Source organism: Podarcis tiliguerta (genome assembly GCF_965153285.1).
Source record: "Podarcis tiliguerta genome assembly, chromosome: Z".
Classification (NCBI taxonomy): Eukaryota; Metazoa; Chordata; class Lepidosauria; order Squamata; family Lacertidae; genus Podarcis; species Podarcis tiliguerta.
Genome location: NC_139553.1, coordinates 38175002 through 38195768, shown reverse-complemented (window position 1 = coordinate 38195768; position 20767 = coordinate 38175002). Strand labels below are relative to the sequence as shown.

At 42.4% G+C, this 20767-nt stretch overlaps 1 long non-coding RNA gene across 1 annotated transcript; it reads left to right on the top strand.

Moving 5' to 3' along the window:
- The first annotated feature begins 342 nt into the window (after positions 1-342).
- LOC310668955 lies at positions 343-19032 on the top strand. The gene is made up of 3 exons (XR_014506934.1): positions 343-682; positions 17884-17988; positions 18949-19032. It is a non-coding gene; the product is annotated as an uncharacterized lncRNA (long non-coding RNA).
- Positions 19033-20767: the final 1735 nt, after the last annotated feature.

The window sequence follows — 20767 nt, the reverse complement described above, 5'->3', positions numbered from 1 at the left end:
CAATGAGGTGGTAGGGAAGCACCAATGAGCTTTGCCCACCCTCCAAGCGGCCCAAAATAGTGAAGCAAACTTCCCTTCACCACCCATTGTAGGACTAAGGATTTGAGAAGAGTAAGGGAGGCAGGCGAAGAGGGGAACAGAATCTGCTATGGCAAGGCCAGACTCTTCACCATAGGGCCTCCTACCACAACATTCCCCTTGTGGAAAGGTTTATGTTTTGTTTATTTATCACATTATTTTATTTACTACATTTCAATCCTACCTGTGTGGATTCTTGCGAAGGACTCCAGCCTGTCTTTTCAGGTTTTGAGTGCGAAACTTATGTACAGTGCACAAAACCATGCCTGCCTCAATCGCTAGCAGAATCCGGAAGTGCCTTCTTCCTATTTCCACTCCAGCAAAGAAAACTGGGAAGAACCCCCTCTCCATCTTTTTTCCTTACGTGGAAAACTATGCGACGGAAGCTGCTCATTCGCTTCCCTGGTAGCAGTCTTTTGGCTCCGCTCTCCTCTCATCTTCAGTGTCTCCTGAAAACTGCCCCTCCCCAGACTCTGACGAAGTGCAGCTGCTCAACAGAGGAGGAGGCTCTCTGTATGTTCCACTCTCTCCCCCTCCCCTGCAAACAGATCCCTGGCACATGGCTTCCCCCTTCCTCATTTTATTTCCAAAGGAACCCTGCAAGGTATGTTATACTGATCATAGCTGGACCACGGTCATCCTGAGGAAGGATTTAAATCCTGGTCTCCCAGGCTCAAGAGTTACACTCTAACCTCTACTGGCTGATGAATTGTCATGCTTGCATTACTTAGTGTGGTTTTCAAGAGTACATTTTAGTGTTACATGTACATGTCATTGGATGAGCTGGTCTTTTACATAGCAGGATATGAAAAAAGAAATGTAAGGGGAGATGTCAGTTCAACACTTAGCTTAACATGAAGCTCTGTTTCCTTTCTCTGACATAGAAGTTCCCCCCTCCATAACATATTTCTTTTGCTTTACAGCACGCTTGGTGACAAATGCAACCTGTCACTTTTAGGAATGATAGCAGTACCCTTAAGCCAATGGCAACCTGACGAGTTGTGGGTCACTGTGGTTTGCTGTGACCATGCAATGAATCCATGGTGTTTGTCAAGTTGTACGTCTAGGAATGTGTATTACTTGTCAAAAAGGGTAGTAATAATAATAATAAAAGACCCTTGGGTCTGATCTAGCTCTCCCAAGCTAAGGGAGCTTCTCATTCACTTCAGAAATGGAGCAGGAGCTGGAACTTTGTGAGAGCACTGAAGCTAACAGGAAGTTCTCTGTTCTGGAGTGTGAAAACTCTGTTCTGTATTTTAAAAACAGAACTAACAGTGCAAATCCAAGATCTGTTAGGATGAGTAAGTTTGGAATATGTGGGTCTTGGGCCATCCTTGCTGAGCTGGTGTTATGCCAGGACTACACTGGTGTAACTCTTTCAACCTGGCTGAGCTGGAGATATGCAGGCACAAGTCCGTTACCCCACCTCAGCCAGGTTCAGCTGGTAGAACTTAAGCTGGCACAATTTATGGGGTGTTCAGGGCATGTGATGTGGTCAGGATGGAACAAGGAGAGACACTTATTCCAAATGTCTTTCTGCTCAGTCATGTGACCTGGCAACCTGGGAAAATGTATGCTGGTCTTAAGTCAAACTCTATCTTAAAGGTTTGTCTTCATTCAAGCCGGGCTCAGCTGGCAGTAGCTCCATTCCTGAACAGAGTTTGGAATAAGGGTAATTTAGCCAGCTTAATTTAAGATGATGTATATTCCACTGGATTCCTATTCTGAAGCTTGCTCTGAAAATAAATCAAAGCATACAGCGAATTCATATGTTGCGTGAACCATGCAATTGAAGGGTTGTGCCAAACGTTTGTGGGTGAATGTTTAAAGTGTGTGTGTGGGGGGGGTAGTTTTACATTATTTCATGACAACTTTAAAGTCTGATATACAAACAATACCAGCAGTCAACCAGCAGGTGGTAATGTACACTTAATTTTTATTTTCCCAATGTAAACATGGTGCAGCCATTTTGTTTCTTTTTTTAAAAAGAAGAAGTGTGTTCTTCATGTTTCTGTCATCAAATTTCTACCCTAGTGCCTTTCAGCATCATAGAACAATCTTGTCATAATTCTGATTACTACATCTGTTCACAGTGGCTATAATCCAGGGCAGCAATGCTGCCAAGTCGTATTGGTTTCAATGGCCCTCAAACCGGCTTACCTGTACATTGGACAGCAGCCAGGGTTGATACAACTGGGGATATTGTTAACAATGCATTCAAGGGATTTTCAAAAATGCAACAGTATCAACAGTAAACCTTATATAATCACCAGGAAGGCTGATCAAACAGCTACCCTGAACATTGCCTACTATGTACTCCTGTAGAATAGGGATTTGTCACTATTTGAGAATGTGGCAATGCACAAGACATATCTTCGCCTTACACAAACACACAAACTCAAACATAAATGCACCTTTCTCTTACCTGGAACAAATGAGATACTTTTGACTCTTACCAGAAGAGTTCTAGCATTTTATCCAGCCACTCTTGACTTTGGAATATTCCCTTGAATACCTATTATTTCCTTCAGTCTCCAGACACACATGACAGCTAATGATGCAAAGTATCCAGGAAATTAAGACCCACTATTCTAAACTATGGGGTTATAAGAATGGCTTTGTTAAATGATTAGTTTAAAGTTGTTTCTTTTAATATATATATATATAAATCTGCACTTTAATGCCCTTTAAGAACAATTAGAATCAGTATTAACATTAGCCCTGGCAGAAGGAATTTCAGAATTATTTCTCATCCACATTAATGAGGCTTATTATAGAAAACCCTGAGGTATTTTATATCTCACACGGAAGAATATAATTAGACTCAAATTGATGGGCTTGTGCCTGATGCAAAATTAGTAGTTTATGGTGGATGATTCAGAACCCAGAGTATATTGTCCCGAGAAAAGCATCTCCAGAAGGTGTAACTAATCCTGCGAAATAATCTGTAACCAATCTGCCTGACGCTTCCCATTTTCTGATACACAAACCATTACGGAAGCAGCCAGGTGCGTTCTTTCTTCTTCTTCTTCTTTTTACAGCTTTTTACTCAACATGACTGAACATGTAATGATGACCTTGAGAAAAAAGTTATCTCAATTAGAGCTTTGAGTGCTAATGGCTTGGTGGGTGGCGGAGTTGTAGCCGTGAGAGGTTAGGAAGAAGATCTGCCACCCTGGCACCTCCTCTGTGCATTGGAGGACACAGAAAAGAAGGAAAAGAAGGAACATGGAACATGAGAGTGTTCATGAGAGTGTTTCTGATGCTGCTGGGCCAAGGACCTCACAATTGGAAGATAATCCAATTAAAGTGAGAATAGAGATCTGTGGATAGCTACTATAGCCTCTGAAAACAATGTTGAGGGTGAGAGAGGCCTATGGTGTCCCCCCCCCCCCAGGCAGAAATGATGGATAGATTGGGAAAGGGAGACGAGAGTACAGGCAAATTAACATGGCCAGGGAGAGCTCCAAGTGAAACTGAGCAGGAGTCAGACTTGATTCATGTATCTGAGAGCAAGAGGCATGGGAACCTGCAATTGGACCTAATGGAGGACTTAAACAAGGTTTCTAGCTATAATTTTACTCAGGAGGTTATTGGTCCTGCAGGTGTTGGAATCAGCTGAGCTGGAGAACCTTTGGTCCCAAAAATTCAGAAGCAGAGCTTGTGAAGTCTGAGGAGGCGCATGCTTGTTTTATTCCAGCAGGACACTTCTTTTCTCTTAAATTGCCGGTTAGGCTACAAAGGTCTGGATATATATTTGTTGAATGTTTCTGAATGTTTTACACCTAAGACTACCTTATCGTTGACTCATAAGTATACCTGGACTCATTAGATTCAAATTTGATTTTATTCTTCAGCAAGAAATTGCTGAAAGATTTTTCATTTTTTGCTCCCATAGAAAGAGTGTAATCTGAATGTCTTTCTTTCTTTCTTTCTTTCTTTCTTTCTTTCTTTCTTTCTTTCTTTCTTTCAGTTCAGACAGGCAATGTTTATCCATGCACTGTTTAGGACAAGAGCTGACAATCTGGCTGCAGATCTGATATACAGAATTCATGACCTGAAGCCAGTACAAAGAATTAAAATGGAAACTTTAGATTCAGATCATGAATTTGGTGTATCAAAACTGATTGCTAAATTGTCAGCTCCTAATGCGGCTCTAGTATTTAATCTTCCCTGAAGCTTAATTGTGAAATTACCTTTTGGACAGTTTTGGATTCTAGTCAGGACCCAAGATGTGTGTGAGAGGAAAAAAATAGTTTTTAAAGTGAGAAGAAAAATGGAAGGGGGGATGGTTAGACTTGTGTAGAGAATGTCCCCCTGAAAAGAAGTGGGACAACACCTCATATTGAAATCTGCCTTATACAAAAACAGACGGTTGGTCCATCAAGCTCAGCAATGTCTACACTGATTGGCAGTGGTTGTCCAAGGTTTTCAGGAAAAGGACATTCCTAGCCCTTTCTGAAGATGTCAGGGATTGCACCTGAGACCTGTATACAATGCATATGCTCAACCCCTAACCTACAGCCCTTTTATCTGCTAATAAACATGTAGTTTCACCACAGTCTTCTAGCCTATTATTTACTTCTAATGTTATGACTCGTTGCTGAGCCTGTTCAAGCTGTTTCCATCTAACCTTATTGACATTGATCATAGGAACTCAGGAAGCTGCCTTATACTATTGACGCATCCTGATCTCTACTGCCTATAATAACTACAAGCAGATCTCCAGGGTTTGAGACAGGTAACATTTTCAGCCAGACCTGGAGATGTTGGGAATCTAACCTGGGAGAACACATGCTCAACCAGTGAGTGCACCACCCTTCCCAACCCCACTTTGAGCACAAATTCTAGATTTATTGCCTCCCTATTTAGAACAATGTGTCCTGTTCTTACACATTCTAATCATGACAATAGAAATGCTTCCTTTGATTTCGCTGAGTTCTAACCAAGAGGGGAAAGGTGTGGAAACCAAGCAATGTGTAGCTAAGCAACATATACCCTAACTTATTTATTATTGCAGACAGAATCACAAAATGCAAAATGTGCTGGTGAGTGAATCTGTAGTGAGGACCAGGACTTAATAATTTGTTACTCATCTGTCTTTGAATGTCACCTGATAGGTACTTGATAACCTTTAGGACAGGGGTGGAAAATGCCTAGAAACACGGAGTGTTGGAGCCTCTCTAAGGATAGCATTCAAGATGGTTGGTGCCACTACTGAGAAGACCTTGCTTCTTGTACACATCTGCCACACATAATTTGGCAGGGGCACACAGAGCATGGCCTCCGATACTGAATGGAATGCATGGGAGGACACATATGGCTGGAGGTGATCCTTTAGGTACCAAAATGCCACATTTCTTTGTTCTTATCTGCATTCCTAAATCTCTGATTTAGTTCCGCCTGCACGGAGGTATGGACCAGCATTTAGGAACCTTAAGTTCCCAGCTCACAGTTTTGCCTAGCAACTTGGTTAAATGCCTACGCTCACCTATGTGGAGGGCTTGCCTGTCTCCCCAGGACCACCCCAGGACATTAGACTACATCACTTAGGTCCTTGAGTATAAATGCCCTATTAGATTTATCACAGGCAACTGATGACCTTGAAGTCAGGTGAATTGGTTACTCCCTCCAAGGTGTTTGCTCCAAGGTGTCTGTGGGTTTTTTCAGTGACAGAATACATTGGTTATATCCCTGTTATGACTTTCCTGCTTTTTAGATCCAAGAATTCTGAAAAGCGCCCAAACTTTTTATCCCCTCCCCAACCCAGGTTGTCAAAAAGGACAGAGGAAATGCTACAAACTTAATAATTATAATTTGGATGTCTGATTGCCATAGATTCTTGCTGTTCTCTTTGGTTGTTATTTTTGTTGTTGCAACATAGACAAATTGTAATTTTACACAGCAAGCCAAACTGGGAGCAACAGCTGAGAATGGGAGGAAAGCCTCAAATTAACCAGGAAGGGTGCCTGACAACACGTAGAGATACTGCGATAGCTGGTGTGACAAGACCTGTCTATCAGCTGCATGTAGAAATGTCATATGGAGATCTTTGCTGGGACTTTGCTTAAAATGGATACAATCCCCATCCTCCCCCAGCATGCAACTGTCTATCTTTTTTTACACACGGAAAAATTAAAATGACTGTTCTTGGCAAAACACACACGTGGGTGGCTACTGCCCCATGCCCTCAGATAAGGAAGGCTTTAAAGGGAGGAGCTAAATACAGAGTTGTTTTAGCTTTGTTTGTCCACTATTGCATTATGGAAGCAAAACTAACATTGACTAGCCAAAAAAAAAAAAAAAAAAGGGGGGGGGGGACTGAACAACACAAAGAGAAACACACTCATCTGTTACAAGACCAGAAATTTTCCAACATGACTTTTCTTTTCCATCCTGCCCTTTACCTATCAGCTCCATCACAGATCCATCATGGTGTGGTTGGCTTTCCTTCCACAGTATTGTCTCAGGATTCCTGAAAACATGTTGAGCTTCCCCATTCATTTGGAGGAAATGGAAGGGGAACTGGCCACACCCATGGAAATACTCAATGGATGCTTTTGGTCCATTGGGGCAAATGGGGCACTGCCCTACCAACCTCAATAGGCCATAAGTCAGTTCCCATCTGCCTGCCTGCCTTCTCAATTCATTCGAGGGTGGCTTTACCTGCCTCTGGTGCCTCTTAATATTGCCCTTTCCCTGCTTTCCATCCTACCATTACCAATGGGCCACCGGCCACCACAGGAACCGACCGCTTTCCGATCTACCATAATTTTTCATTGTTTTTCCTCGGTGCTCTCCTTATCTCTCCGGGATGTGGCGAGATATTAGCTAAGGCCATCACATGACAGCTAGCAGACAAGGGAAGGCAGATTGTGTCCTTTTCAGGAGATTGAAAAGGATTTACTCTGTTGTATATCAATGACAACAACAAAGGTATTTGCCCACCCCCTGCAAAGTCAGGCTGATAAAATGGTGAAAGCTTGTGAGGGTGTGTGTGTGGGGGGGGGAAGGGGTAGATTTTTGTGGGAAATGATTGTGAAGCAGGGAAGAGCAATTTTGGGTTTCTCATTTTTTCCAGCCGTTAAATTCAGTTCTCCACATTTCTACATCATTTTAAAAAAAAAGTCCTCATGAAAATTCAACAGCTGTTTAGGGTGAATTCCTCTCAAGATACACACTTACTATGCAATTTCATGTCGCGTACATGTCTGCAAAGACATAATGCATTTTTGTATGTTATTTTCACTAGCACATGTTATTTTTATGCACACTTTACCTGAGTATATGTACATTGCTTGACTAAAGAATTGCACTGCAAAATAATAAATAATAATAATAATTTTTATTTATATCCCTCCCTCCCCAGCCAAAGCCGAGCTCAGGGCGGCTAACAACAATAAAATACCGGTAGTACAGGATTCTAAAAACATTTCATTATAAAAATTAATCAAAATCAAATTGTTGGCAACCGTTAAACTAAAATTCTGTGGAGATTGCCAAAGGAGGGAGTCAGGCTGTGCCCTGACCAAAAGCCTGGTGGAACAGCTCTGTCTTACAGGCCCTGCGGAAAGATATCAAGTCCCGCAGGGCCCTACTCTCTTGTGACAGAGAGTTCCATCAGATTGGAGCCACAGCCAAAAAAGCCCTGGCTCTGGTTGAGGCCAGCCTAACCTCTCTGAGGCCTGGGACCTTCAGAATGTTTTTATTTGAAGTCCGTAAGATCCTCTGTGGGACATACTAGGAGAGGCGGTCCCGTAGGTAAAAGTGGATGGCTATGTTTTTGAGTCGTACGTTGTTTCAGAAACTGTAGATTAGGTAGATGGACCATGATGAATTAACTCCACCCCCACCCCACCCAACCCCATTTTCAGTTTTGTTCCTGAAAACGGTAGAAACCCTGATCATTATTAAATCAGATGTTGATCGTTTTCTCCCACGCTATCCAGACTCATGGAGTACAGTTAGTCATTGGCTCTACCCCCTGACATGCCATTTTGCATCTAGCTTCACTCCTAAGACACTTTATTGCCCCTGGCTCCAGCTGGTGAAGTCAGGGGATCTATTAAGAAACAAACAAATAAATAAATAAATAAGATCTCAGTAGCTGGAAATCTGCCCACAGTTGCAGGAAAGGCACCTAAGTGTGCTGTTTGGACTAAATGCAGGCTATAGAGCAATTGCAGATGTCACAACACTTTCCTCTCTTTGCTACTACATACTAACTTACCCACCCTGCTGGAATTAAATTGTGCAATCAATGAAGTAACATTTGCTATTGTGAGTCTAATCACACAGCCACTTAAGTCTGTGTTCTGCAGACAGAACACACACTCGCTGTATCTGATTTGCAGTTCATGTTTAAGCTTAACAAAGACTGTGGTCTCATTCAGTCACTTCCTCCTTATACCCCCCTCCCCTGTGGTTTTGCTCCTTGACCCTGAAGCATCTCCCCTCTCTCAGCTAATCTGGCTGCCTTCATCTCCTTCTTTAGTCCTTCTTTTTTAGCCTATTGTTTTCTGAACCACCTAAGAATGCCTCTCTGGTTCTCCTCATTCCTCCTTTGCGATATCTTGTCTCAGCATCCTCCCACTTTGTTTTTTTCCAGTTCCTTCAAACAATAGTTCCCATCAGTCCAAGGCAGCATGACCAGTAGTCAGGGATGATAAGAGCTGTAATCCAACAACATCTGGATGACAGCAAGATGACACAAGTACTCACTGTCCTTGGTACTCATTGCCAGTCCTTGTCCCATCTCCTAATATTGGTATGATTCATCTAATGCAGTTTACGAAGGCTTGTGAAGTATATGATGCCATTTGTGCTGTACTGAAGCACATCAAGGTTATGGGTTGGTTGAAGGATGTTTTTTTCTTTAATGACACTAAAGAGAAGGCCAGTGTGGGGGTGTGGTTAGAGTGCTGGACTAGAACCTGCAACACCAGGGTTCAGATTCCCACTCAGCCAAGAAGCTCACTGAATGACTCTCAGCCTAATCTACCTCACAGGGCTCTTGTGAGAATAAAATTAGGAGAATCATGCACGCCACCTTGAAATTATTGTAGGAAATTGGAGATATAAATACAACAATAAATAAATACATAATTAACATAAAATAAAATAAAATAGTACATTGGAAGCTGCCTTTTATCAGCTGGTCTGATTGTTGCCAATCCAGCCTGACAGCCTTGTCAGGTCCCATCACATATGACCTGTTCATTTTAACATACAATGCTGTGGATTGATTGCAAAGGATGGAAAACCTTTAGGAGTCTGTAAACATTGTGAGACCAGCATGAGCATGAAACCCATAGACTTGGTGGTGAAAATAGCATCACATTCTGACCAGAAGAGCTAGCCTGACAGTGCCAACTAGGGAGAAGGATTATAGCTCAGTTGACAACACTGAGCTATAGATCAATAATCTAATGGAGTAAAAGGCATCTTCAGAAGGATCTTCAGGAATGCTGTGGGAACAATTACTAGGATTTTTATTTTTCAGGACACACATGTACACACAAACATTTTGCGCAAGAGCGCTCATGAATTTAGTGTTTTTCTCATGCATATAGATTCTTATTTTGATTCCAGTTTCGACCATATAGAAACCTCTGCAAGACAGATATGCAAAGGAAAGGGATTAAATTGGGGCCATCAGAAACATGTAAATGCCAGTGATAGGATGTTGCTTTTTTACATGCATGGGCTTGCTAAAATATAACCTCAGAGAGAGGAAGCTAAACAAAAAGTCATTGTATGCATACACCCCAGTCTTGAACTCTGTATGTACTAAGTTTAGCACATGCATCCATGCATGTGTTGTTTTCCCGGTTCGCTTCAGTGGAGAATACAGCTATGTGCATACATCCCTAGGCACACAGAGAGCTGCCCCTTTCATTATTAAAAAAACACAATGCCAGGATTACACTGGGAATTCTGCATTGAAGCAAACACACAAAGATATGCATTGCCATTGAACAAACAGATGTTTCTGCTTTCCGCCTGCTTCTTTAAGTGAGTTGTCTGATTGGCAAGAATGATATATGCCTTGAAATCTTCCAAAGAGTAGAAACAAATTAATCACATTTATGCCTTGCAGTTGTTCTAACAATGATGAATGACAAGATTACTTGAGGAGTGTTGCTGAATCATACAATAAAATGTTTACTATTAACTCTCAGTCTTAGGCACAGATCTGCTGACCTTCAGTATGTTCCTGACAGGCTCAGTTATCAAACTCCCGCATTCTGGCACATAGTGAACAACTCAGATACCACACAACTCTTAATGTGCAATGCTGATAATTGTGGCTGTCAATGATAGTGTCTTTCTTTCTTTCTTTCTTTCTTTCTTTCTTTCTTTCTTTCTTTCTTTCAAATTGCCCATCACAGGAAGAAAGAGGGGTGTTGGATATACTGAAGATCATTAGCCCATTTTTTTCCCCAATGACAGAAATGCATCAGTTTCTATTAAAAAACAATAACTTCTGTCTTCATAAAAGGCATGCACATGTTATGCAATGTTGTTATGCATCTACATATACCTATAAGAGGCAAAGAAGCTGTCTGTCACTTGATCCCTGTGCCACCTTTCTCACTAAGCCATCCTCTGAGCTGCAGTGATGGCACAGAATGTCCAGAGGCATTTTCACTGCTAACTGCAGAAGGTGTGAGCAGTAGAATATTGACACAGTGTAGTTTCCACTGCCACTGCAGGAATCCTGAGATTGGGGAGGGAGGGCACTGTTTCAGCAGTGCTGCCATTCTAATTTTGCGCCCAAGAAGGACAGAGGTGGTGAAATTTCTGCCTTTTATGGGTGCTCGCAGAGACATCTGCACTGAGAAATGATGCATTGTTGGCATAAAGGGAATGAGTAAGAAAATGAACATTGAGGGCTAGAAACTGGAGGACTGCAATGTGGGTTGTTGGGTTTTTTTAATGCAATCAGCTGATTTTTACATGAATGTCAGGGCCCCATGAGCCAATGCCTGCAAAAGTGAATGGGCCCTGGCATCCCAGGAATTGGTAAACCTGCAGACTTCTAGACATTGTTGGACTATAACTCTGACCATTGGCTCTGCTGGCTGAGGTGGATGGGCATAGAACTTCAACATCTGGAGAATCACAGGTTCCTCACCACCTGCCATGGACTGTCACAATCACATGACACATCGTGAATGATTTATCCACAATATCTTATGTTATGGCTGGGTGGCATGTAGGAGGTGAACATTGTCTTAAAACAAACACATTGAAAATTGCTTTGTTTTTACATTTCTGCTTCTGGTCGAGAGAGATAATTTGACCTGCTTTGGTACCACTTTGCTTTTCTATAAAACAGAGACGGGGAACCTGTCCCCCCACCTCCCAGTTGATGGGCTGCAACACCCCTCACCCCCAGCCAGCACAACCAATGGTCAGGGATTATGGAATCTGGAATCCAACAACCTCTGAAAAGCCCAAAGGTTCCCCATCCATACTCTACCCTCCTACATGTTTTCAGGCAGAGAAGTCTATTGTGGCTGCAAAGGCAACCATTTAAACTGACCATAATTACAGGAATCATAGGCATGCAGGCACAGGACAACAGTTTAATCAGTCTACTTTTCGCAAGGCCACTATACCAAAGTATGAGTAGGAGGGTTTGCACATAGATGTCTGGATTTTGTGATCCATCTCCGAATTTATATTAATTTCCAAGTTAAAGACAAACTAGGTAAAAATGACTATGCTAAAATTACAGTCTTTTGAGTACAACTGTGGTAAATACTACTTTGGTAAGAATACTGAAATTACTGTATTTATCTTAGAAGTCATCCATTACAGTAATTTACAGTGGTGTAACAATAAACTTTCTTATTACTTAATACCAGAGTGGTAACAACTCAATTTACAGCTGCATATAAAAATCACACGGTTTCAAAGATCATTCTGTAGACAACATTTGACTTAGAGTAATGTATTATGTAGCTCATGCTTTTCAGTCAGTGGAATATTTGCTAAGAAAAAGAGAAACGTGTTCCAGTCCTGCATTTTCCCTTGATAAAGTCTTTAAGCTTATTTATAAATGACGGGGTGAATAAAATCCAAAGTGCTGTAGATATAGCAACCATGTACACATTCTTTATTGTAGGGGTGAAGCTGCTGGACTCCAGCTCCCATCAGTCACATCTAGCATGACCAATGGTCAGAGATAATGGACACTGAAGTCCTGCAACATCTGGAAAAGACTCCCAGTCTCTGTTCTGTTGCTTCTGGGTTAAGCAGGTATCATAGGAGGAGTTTGTATGGTTGCTTGAAGTGTTTGTTTTCCATTTGGATGGCTTTTTCATACGATCCTCCCACGAAACCATCAGGTTCATGGTCTGCCAATCACACAAGACCTAATGAGTCTTATTTCCCTGAGTGGCTATTGGGGAAAGGCCCATTTCCATGGTGAAATTCCAGGTTTGAGATATGTGATCCATGAGATATTGCATTGTTGCCAACTAAGATTTCCAGTGATTTGGGAGTAAGCCCAATTGAATTTAGTAGGACTTACCGTAGTTCTAAGGGACGCGGGTGGCACTGTGGGTTAAATCATAGAGCCTAGGACTTGCTGATCAGAAGGTTGGCGGTTCGAATCCCCGCGACGGGGTGAGCTCCCATTGCTCGGTCCCTGCTCCTGCCAACCTAGCAGTTCGAAAGCACGTCAAAGTGCTAGTAGATAAATAGGAACCGCTCTAGCGGGAAGGTAAATGGCGTTTCCGTGCGCTGCTCTGGTTCGCCAGAAGCGGCTTAGTCATGCTGGCCACATGACAAACACCGGCTCCCTCGGACCATAGAGCGAGATGAGCGCCGCAACCCCAGAGTCGGTCACGACTGGACCTAATGGTCAGGGGTACCTTTACCTTTTACCATAGTTCTAAGTAACCATGGCTAGGTTTTCACAGACTAGATTAATTTATATCAGTGGGCTTACGTAAGTAATTATTAAGTCCATTAATGTTAATGGGACCAGTCTGAGTATGACCTGGTGGTAGTTCCATTTTCATTTAGGGTCTAGGCTAAGTGTGACTTTTTGCATGAGCTTTTAATTAACGACAATGGCTTTTATGTACTTTTATGGTTTATTATGTGCTGCTGCTTTATAATTGTTTCCGTCTGTCCTCTTGCTGCTTACTGGCAATTATTTTTCTCAACTTATTGTAAGCCACCTTGCATCCATGTTTATATAAATGTAGAGGAAGGACAGAAACACTCTCCATTCACCTATCACTTTAAGCTAACTAAATAGAAATTCTTGTTGCCTTTACTTGCATTCTCTTCACATTTTGCATCAGTTGAACCATCAACATTCATTTACAATGTATTTTGCTTTGGGTGATATTTGGTAGTGACTCAAGCCACTCACATATATATATAGATTTCTATTGCTTTAATAGATCTGATACCTGAAACATTATCTAGTTCTCCCTATCAAGTGTAGCAAAGATTCACGCTATGCTACAGTTTTGGTGAACTTTGATTTTCAGTGCAAATAATTTCTTCCTCTTTTTGTGTGTGTGTGGGGGGGGGGGAGGAGGGCGTAAGAAAGGATCTGTCAAAAATCCTTATTAGCACTCTTTTCTGCAGTTAGTTCACCCACCATTAGATTCCATAATTTAATGCTGCTTCAGTGAGGTTTTTTTCCCCTTCAAAAGAATCCTTAGGCGTTCACTTTATAAACCTGATGACGTCACAGGAACTGTCACGGAGCCAATCAGATTTGGCTCCATGACAACATGGCTGAAATCTAACACAGCTCTACCATTGCTTTCACCAAGGCAGAGAGGGAAGAGAAACTGCATTGCTCAAGCAACTGGGTCACTGCTTCTTGTTTTGCCAGGCTCATTGTCAGCTTCATTGCCCACTACGATTGTGCAGCAAGTCTTTCACCTCAATCTAGCTGTATAAAAGCGTAGTGTGACCAGTTGGGATGTGCATCATTAAGGACCATTGATCTCTTTTTCTTAGGCTATTAGTGGCTAGGTGGGCAAAACCACAGTAATAGAGCCCTTTTGCAGGTGCTCATCTTTAGCGAGGCGAGGGAAGATTTGTCATTTTTATTCTCGTTGTTGGATGAACACCTTAGAGAATATTTGTTGTGTTTCATGTTTTTTTCTATGCGTTTGGTTTTTAAATGGTTTAAATGAATGACAGGCTGTTTGGTACTTTATATATTTGGAAGTCACTTTGAGACATTTTTTTGTAGGAAGCAATGAAGAAATGTCAATATTATTATGAACAATAATTTATTAACCACTTCTTACATGAGACTCAAGGTGATTCACAAACATACCCTAAAAATAGTTTGAGAGATAGCACAACCACTGCCCTACCATCAGATAAGAACTTTTGGCCCTTTAGATGTTGTTGAATTGCAATACATGACCATGTTTGCTGGGGTTGATGGGAGTTGTAGTTCACCAGCATCGGAAGGACCAAACTTTCTGCACACCTCTGATATAGTAACTCATATTTGTAGCTTATAGAAGTGCCTCCCAAATCATTACATGTCCTAGATCTCACACCTCAGAGGAAACAGGCCTCTCCAAAACCTGGGTTGACAAAATACAGTACTGAGCTTTCTGAAAGACTTGCATGCCTGCATCTGCCAACACTGCGTCATCTTGTTCACTTCAAAGGTGACAAAAACAGTAAATGTGATAATGGTATTTTACAACTGAAAGATTTATGATAAAGCTAACAGAGCACACCCGGTAAAAAAAATTCCTCAGGAGACTATCTGATGAACACACATTTTATCTGCATTGAATGAAAAATGGAACACATCCTTTAGGAGTGAGCATTGATTTCTGAAACAGCTGTCATTAACGGATTCATTAAGAATGCATGCTTCTTAATTACAGCTGACTCAAATGCATAGCGGCTTTTCTTGATGGCAAAAATCAATCAATCAAAACAAATGAACAATGATCAGACTTGGAAATCAGATAGACAGCTTTCCCTCATTGATGCTTCTTTGGTTCCTTAGATAATCTATAGATGGGACAAAGAGGAACTGATTTAGCAGTGATGCCACCTGCTTGTAACCCTTACAGTTGACACAAGAGAGGGTCCCCCCCGCTCCTTACAGGGGTTTTTCTCCCAATGCAAACAGCAGCTTCAGAAGAGGCATTTTCATCAGAACTCAAGCAGAAGAGAAAGGGGTTAAGCTTCCCCTCCCCATTAACTGCAGTCCTGTTAATTATAACACAATCTGAATGCCGAAGAGCCAGATAGGTATTAATCACTATCATCATCAGTGGAACTCACCATGAGCACCAATCCCACCATACCACTGTCATTTTCTGTCTTAGTCCAGTCTTTCAGATCATTGTATAGTGGTACCTCAGGTTAAGAACTTAATTTGTTCTGAAGGTCTGCTCTTAACCTGAAACTGCTCTTAACCTGAGGTACCACTTTAGCTAGTGGGGCCTCCCGCTGCTGCCGTGCCACCACTGCATGATTTCTGTTCTCCTCCTGAAGCAAAGTTCTTAACCCGAGGTACTATTTCTGGGTTAGCGGAGTCTGTAACCTGAAGTGTCTGCAACCTGAAGCGTCTGTAACCCGAGGTACCACTGTACTATCTCAGCCCTAGGTCCAGAGCAGCAGGGGAAAATTCTCAAAGCAACATTGCATGTCATGCTTAAGCAGGGAAACACTAGCATTTGTGCATTATTGTAGCTTTAGAAGAGAATAGATTATCAAAATCAATTGTCAGCTGGCATATTGCAAAATCTTGCAGCAAGTCAAGATGAATTATAAGAACCAGCTGGGTTCACAGATCCATTTCTTTCAGAAACAAATGAAAAATGTGCTTACAGCTTCAGATTTATTCATTTTTAAGCAACGTATATTGTCAGGGTCTAAAAACCCCACAGTGTACTCCAGGCCTGAACACATTAAAACAACCCTTGAAATGTTAAAAGATAATTCAGGAGATTTAATATCCTATATATGCTCTATATATGCATATGTGCATATATGCACTATATATATGCTCTCATGGAACCCAGCAATAAATTTAACAGAGGAGAAAAGGCTCACAAATGGGGGGGGGGGGATGAGACCATCAGGGACAAAGTAAGCAATGGGATAAATTAGCAACCATACACACAATAAAGAAGACAAAGAACTAAACAGGAACTGTTAGTACAGTGGTACCTCGGGTTACAGATGCTTCAGGTTACAGACGCTTCAGGTTACAGACTCCGCTAACCCAGAAATAGTACCTCGGGTTAAGAAAGTTGCTTCAGGATGAAAACAGAAATCGCGCAGCAGTGGCATGGTGGCAGCAGGAGGCCCCATTAGCTAAAGTGGTGCTTCAGGTTAAGAACAGTTTCAGGTTAAGAATGGACCTCCGGAACGAATTAAGTTCTTAACCCCAGGTACCACTGTATTCATATTATAGATATGTGTTGTTCAGTGGCTTCTACTGTATAGCTTGTTTCTTGCATAACATACTTTGTGATACTTTCCCTTCCATTATCAGGGGTCTGTTGAATTTGAAATCAGTGGTGCCACTATGCAAGGACTTTGGGGCAGATGACCAAGACCCTAAGCAGTGGAACTAGCAGGTTGACCTCTGAACAGAGCAGGGCTGACTTGCCACGTTTTGAAATCTGTATACATTGCCTAAAGAACATGAGAAGAGCCTGCTGGATCAGGCCAATGATGCCTCTAGTCCAGCATCCTGTTCTCACAGAGGCTGGCCAGATGTGCGCAGGAAACCTTCAAGCAGGACCCAAGCACAGGAGCATCCTCCCCACTCCATGGTTTCCAGCATCGATTATCCAGAAGCATTACTGCCTCTGACTATGGAGCCAGAGCACAGCCATCATGGCTAGTGACCAGGGGTCAGCAAACTTTTTATGCGGAGGGCCACTTCACTGTCCCTCAGAACTTGTGGTGGGCCGGACCACGTGTGCCCATATGCCTTCCCTCCCTCCATCCCTCCTTCCTTCAGAGACAGAGTGGCTGAGATACTTCCACTCACCTTCCAGCTGGGAAGGGCCCCTACCCTGGGTTGTCCATGACCGTGCTGCTAATGTGCCACCGTCGAGCAGCACAGAAGAGTCCTCTTCCTACCTCCTCGCAGGCTTTCTGCTCCCACTTCTTCCCACCCCTTCGCTTCTCCTCCTCCCTTCTTGGAGCTAGACATGAACAAGGTGCCCTGCCCTGCGCCTCACCCCAATTGGAGCAGCGAGTCTCATGAAGGGTCGTCATTGGCCACCGGCTTGCGTTAAACCTGCCAATGGAGGGGAGGCCTGAGGTTGCCAAGGCTTCGGACTGGCCAGCATCACGGAAGTCTGAGCAACCTCATAGCATGCTGGGAGCTGTAGTCCGGGGGGAAGATCGCAAAAAAATAGCACCCCCCAGAAAACTTGGAAAAAAACCACACGGTGATTGTGCCAATAGCAGAACCGGGCCGGATCCAGAGGGCAATTGGGCCAGATCTGGCCCATGGGCCATAGTTTGCTGACCCCTGTAGTAGACACTGATAGTTCTCTCCTCCGTGAATCTGTCTAATCCTCTTTTAAGCCACCTAGCTTGGTGGCCATCACTGTCTCATGGAGAGCGAGTCCCATAGTTTGTGTTCAACATCAATTATTTATTTAGAATGTTTATATCCTGCTTTGTAACCCTAAGGAGGTGCTCAAAGCAACGGACAAAAATTTCCTGCAATAAATTCAAGAGCAAAGAAATGCCCCTATAGTGACAGGGTTATTCATGCTGCATGCCCTGCCTTCCCACTTGGTCTTCCATTTTGTTGTTATTTAGGTATAGAAGGAGGGCTGATTCCACCCATAATGGAGGCCAGTCTTTCTGCCAGGACAAAGCTTCCACTATAGTCCTCTGAAGCAAAGCACAATGGCTGGTCAGCATGTAAGTCGCTCAACCCATAATACCAAACTTCTTGTATTTAGAAAAACAACCAGTTGTTCACTTACCACAAACCAATTCTAAGTTGCCACAGCATTTCTGCAGCTACAAAAAATAATATCCCTTTTCTCCCCGTATGAAATTAAAATGATATAGAATCCCGGAGACACTAAAACAAAATCTGCCCATAGATGGCGGTGTTGCCACAGGAAAGGCACCCTCAAGTGAGATTAAGTGCCATCGCTTAAAAACATTTATGATTAACAATGAATTAATAAAGCCAATTATTACAATGGAAATTTTTTAAATGGCATACAGTGCTCAGATTAGATCAGCTGCCAGCACTTTTTAAAAATGTGTTTCAGTCAATTTAATCATCTCAATGGCCACCCTTATGATGCTAATATCATATGGGATGTAAGATTTCAGACGAATAAACTTCTTTCCCCTCCAAAAAGAGAGACCTTCTTGGGCTCAGAAGCAGTTCTTGAAAATAAAAATAAAATCTTATATTTCTGCAGCAGGCAGATTTTTCCACTGAGGTAAATCTGATCTTACTTCAGCAAATGCAGAGGAGATCGATAGCTAGAGCAGCAGCAACAGAAGTTCTAAATAATGGGAAGGTTTGTAGCTGAGGAGATTGAGTGGACTGAATTCTAAACTACCGGCTTTTTTGACACTGTCTGTCCCTGTGTGGAAGCTTCTAGAATATTCACTGCTATCTTGTTAGCTGGCGCTGTGCAGCAATTACTTAAGATACTGAAAGTTGAAGGCACTTATGGTAGTTTAGTTAAATTATTATATTCTGTTTCCAGAGACACAAGCCACGACACAATGCATTTTAAACTATGCATTGCTGTTGCTTTTGTTTATAAATAAATTTAAAACACCTGAGAGATTTGATTTGATTTTGTAAAAAACCCCAACCCATATGGACAACCCAAACTGGTTTTACTGCCAAAGGGAGAAGACAAGATGGTACCCGCAGCTGGTGAAGGGGCAGCATCCTTCATCATGCCCAAGGACAGAAGGACAGCATGATTAGGAGATTCAAGGAGAAGAGTGGTGACTGGAGCCCATTGGGACTAGCGGAATAGAAGACAGGGGGCCTGACGGTAGTAGACAGTCTCAGGGCCACCAGGCAGTACAAACTGTAAGTAGTGTTGTCCCAAGTCATGTTGCTGTTTGACTGACATGCTGCAAGTGGTGCCCCCACCTCTCTGAGTCAAGGTTCAAACATTTGTTGACCACCATGTCCAATCCTACAAGCACCTTGCCCTCCCACAGGCAATAATCCCCCCCCCCCCATAATACATTAGATGAATTTGTTGACTTATCATGCTGGTCATCTTCATCTGATAGAAGCAGCCTTACTCTCCCTAATGATGGAGATGGGAGAGGAATTAAATTAACTTTGCTTTTAAAGGTGATCTTACCTAATCCACACTTTCCAAAATAATGCACAATCTGAAAAACAGGTATCCTTCACTGCAGGTTTTCCCCTATCCTTAACCAGCAAGGTTATTTATTTATTTATTTACAGGCAAAACCTGGTCTCCTTTGCTTTCCTTCAAGGTTAGCGTGGGGTGGGGTGGGGAGAAGGCAACCCCCCCTTCCCTCCTTACTTCCCCTTAGTGCCAGACATAATCTGATTTTTGTCTTGGAATTGGGAGAAAATGATGAAAACTTCTTAAAATGGTAATAGCAGCTTAAAGGAGAAAATAATATGTAATAATAGGGTTGAGAAAAGAAGAACACAGCTGGAGCGTAAGCGCTTTAGAAATATAATCTATAGACTCACGTAGCATAAGCAGATCTTAATTAAAATAGTGGCCATTGTAAAGGCTTTCCTCCAACACACACACACACACACACACAAACACACAATACAACACCTGCTGGAGAATGCATATTTGCTGCTTCTGAGTTTTTATGCAATGATGCAAGCCTTTTCTTAAGGACAGGGCTTTTTTTTTAATTCTCAAAGTCTATTTTAGTAATGGGGTTCTCAAAGCTTGTCTTAACTAAGCCTGCTACAGTTCACACTGGCCAGAGCTTTTCCAATGGATACTGAGAATAGATTTGCATGTACTTAGAAAATAAATTACCTCCCCCAGCTACCTGAATTTTAAAAATAAAAGGAAGAAGTCTGAACGTTGCAGTTTCCCATTTCACATAACACAAGCTTCCTCCCTCCAGAGAATTATGGATGAAATGGCCCTCATAATTTGACCATCCATGAATTTTGGAAACAACTGTTGATCCAGTTTCAGTATTGTTGAATCTTATTTTAAGTTTGTTGTGGGAAACCATGCATTTGCCCCTTCCCCTTCCAGTAGGATTGCTGCCTTTGGTAGGGAAAAATAAAGGACAGGTTGGACAAAATATGAGACAAGTCAAGGGAGGAACTGGGGGGCTAAAATTACCTTCCTTGGTGAAGAAATGACCTCAAAGCAATCCATTACAAAGGCACACAGGGTTTACACTGGTATATTTAACGAAAATGACAGCAAAAGCACTAAGACCCACCCACCTTTGCCCATGCAAACTCCATCTCTCTCACTCTCTGTCTCTGTCTCCAACCCACTCACCTCTATTTGCCCCGCTCTCCACCAGGACTGTGCAAACCCCTTCTCTCGCTCTCCAATTCTGCCCCCTCTGTCCCCCTGCCAGCGCAAAACCCGAGGCTCCCCTCTAGCAGACCTGTACACTGCAAATCCCTCTCTTGCATTATGCAACCCATCACTTGCCCACACAAAAACTCTCTTTCTCCAGCTCCTCC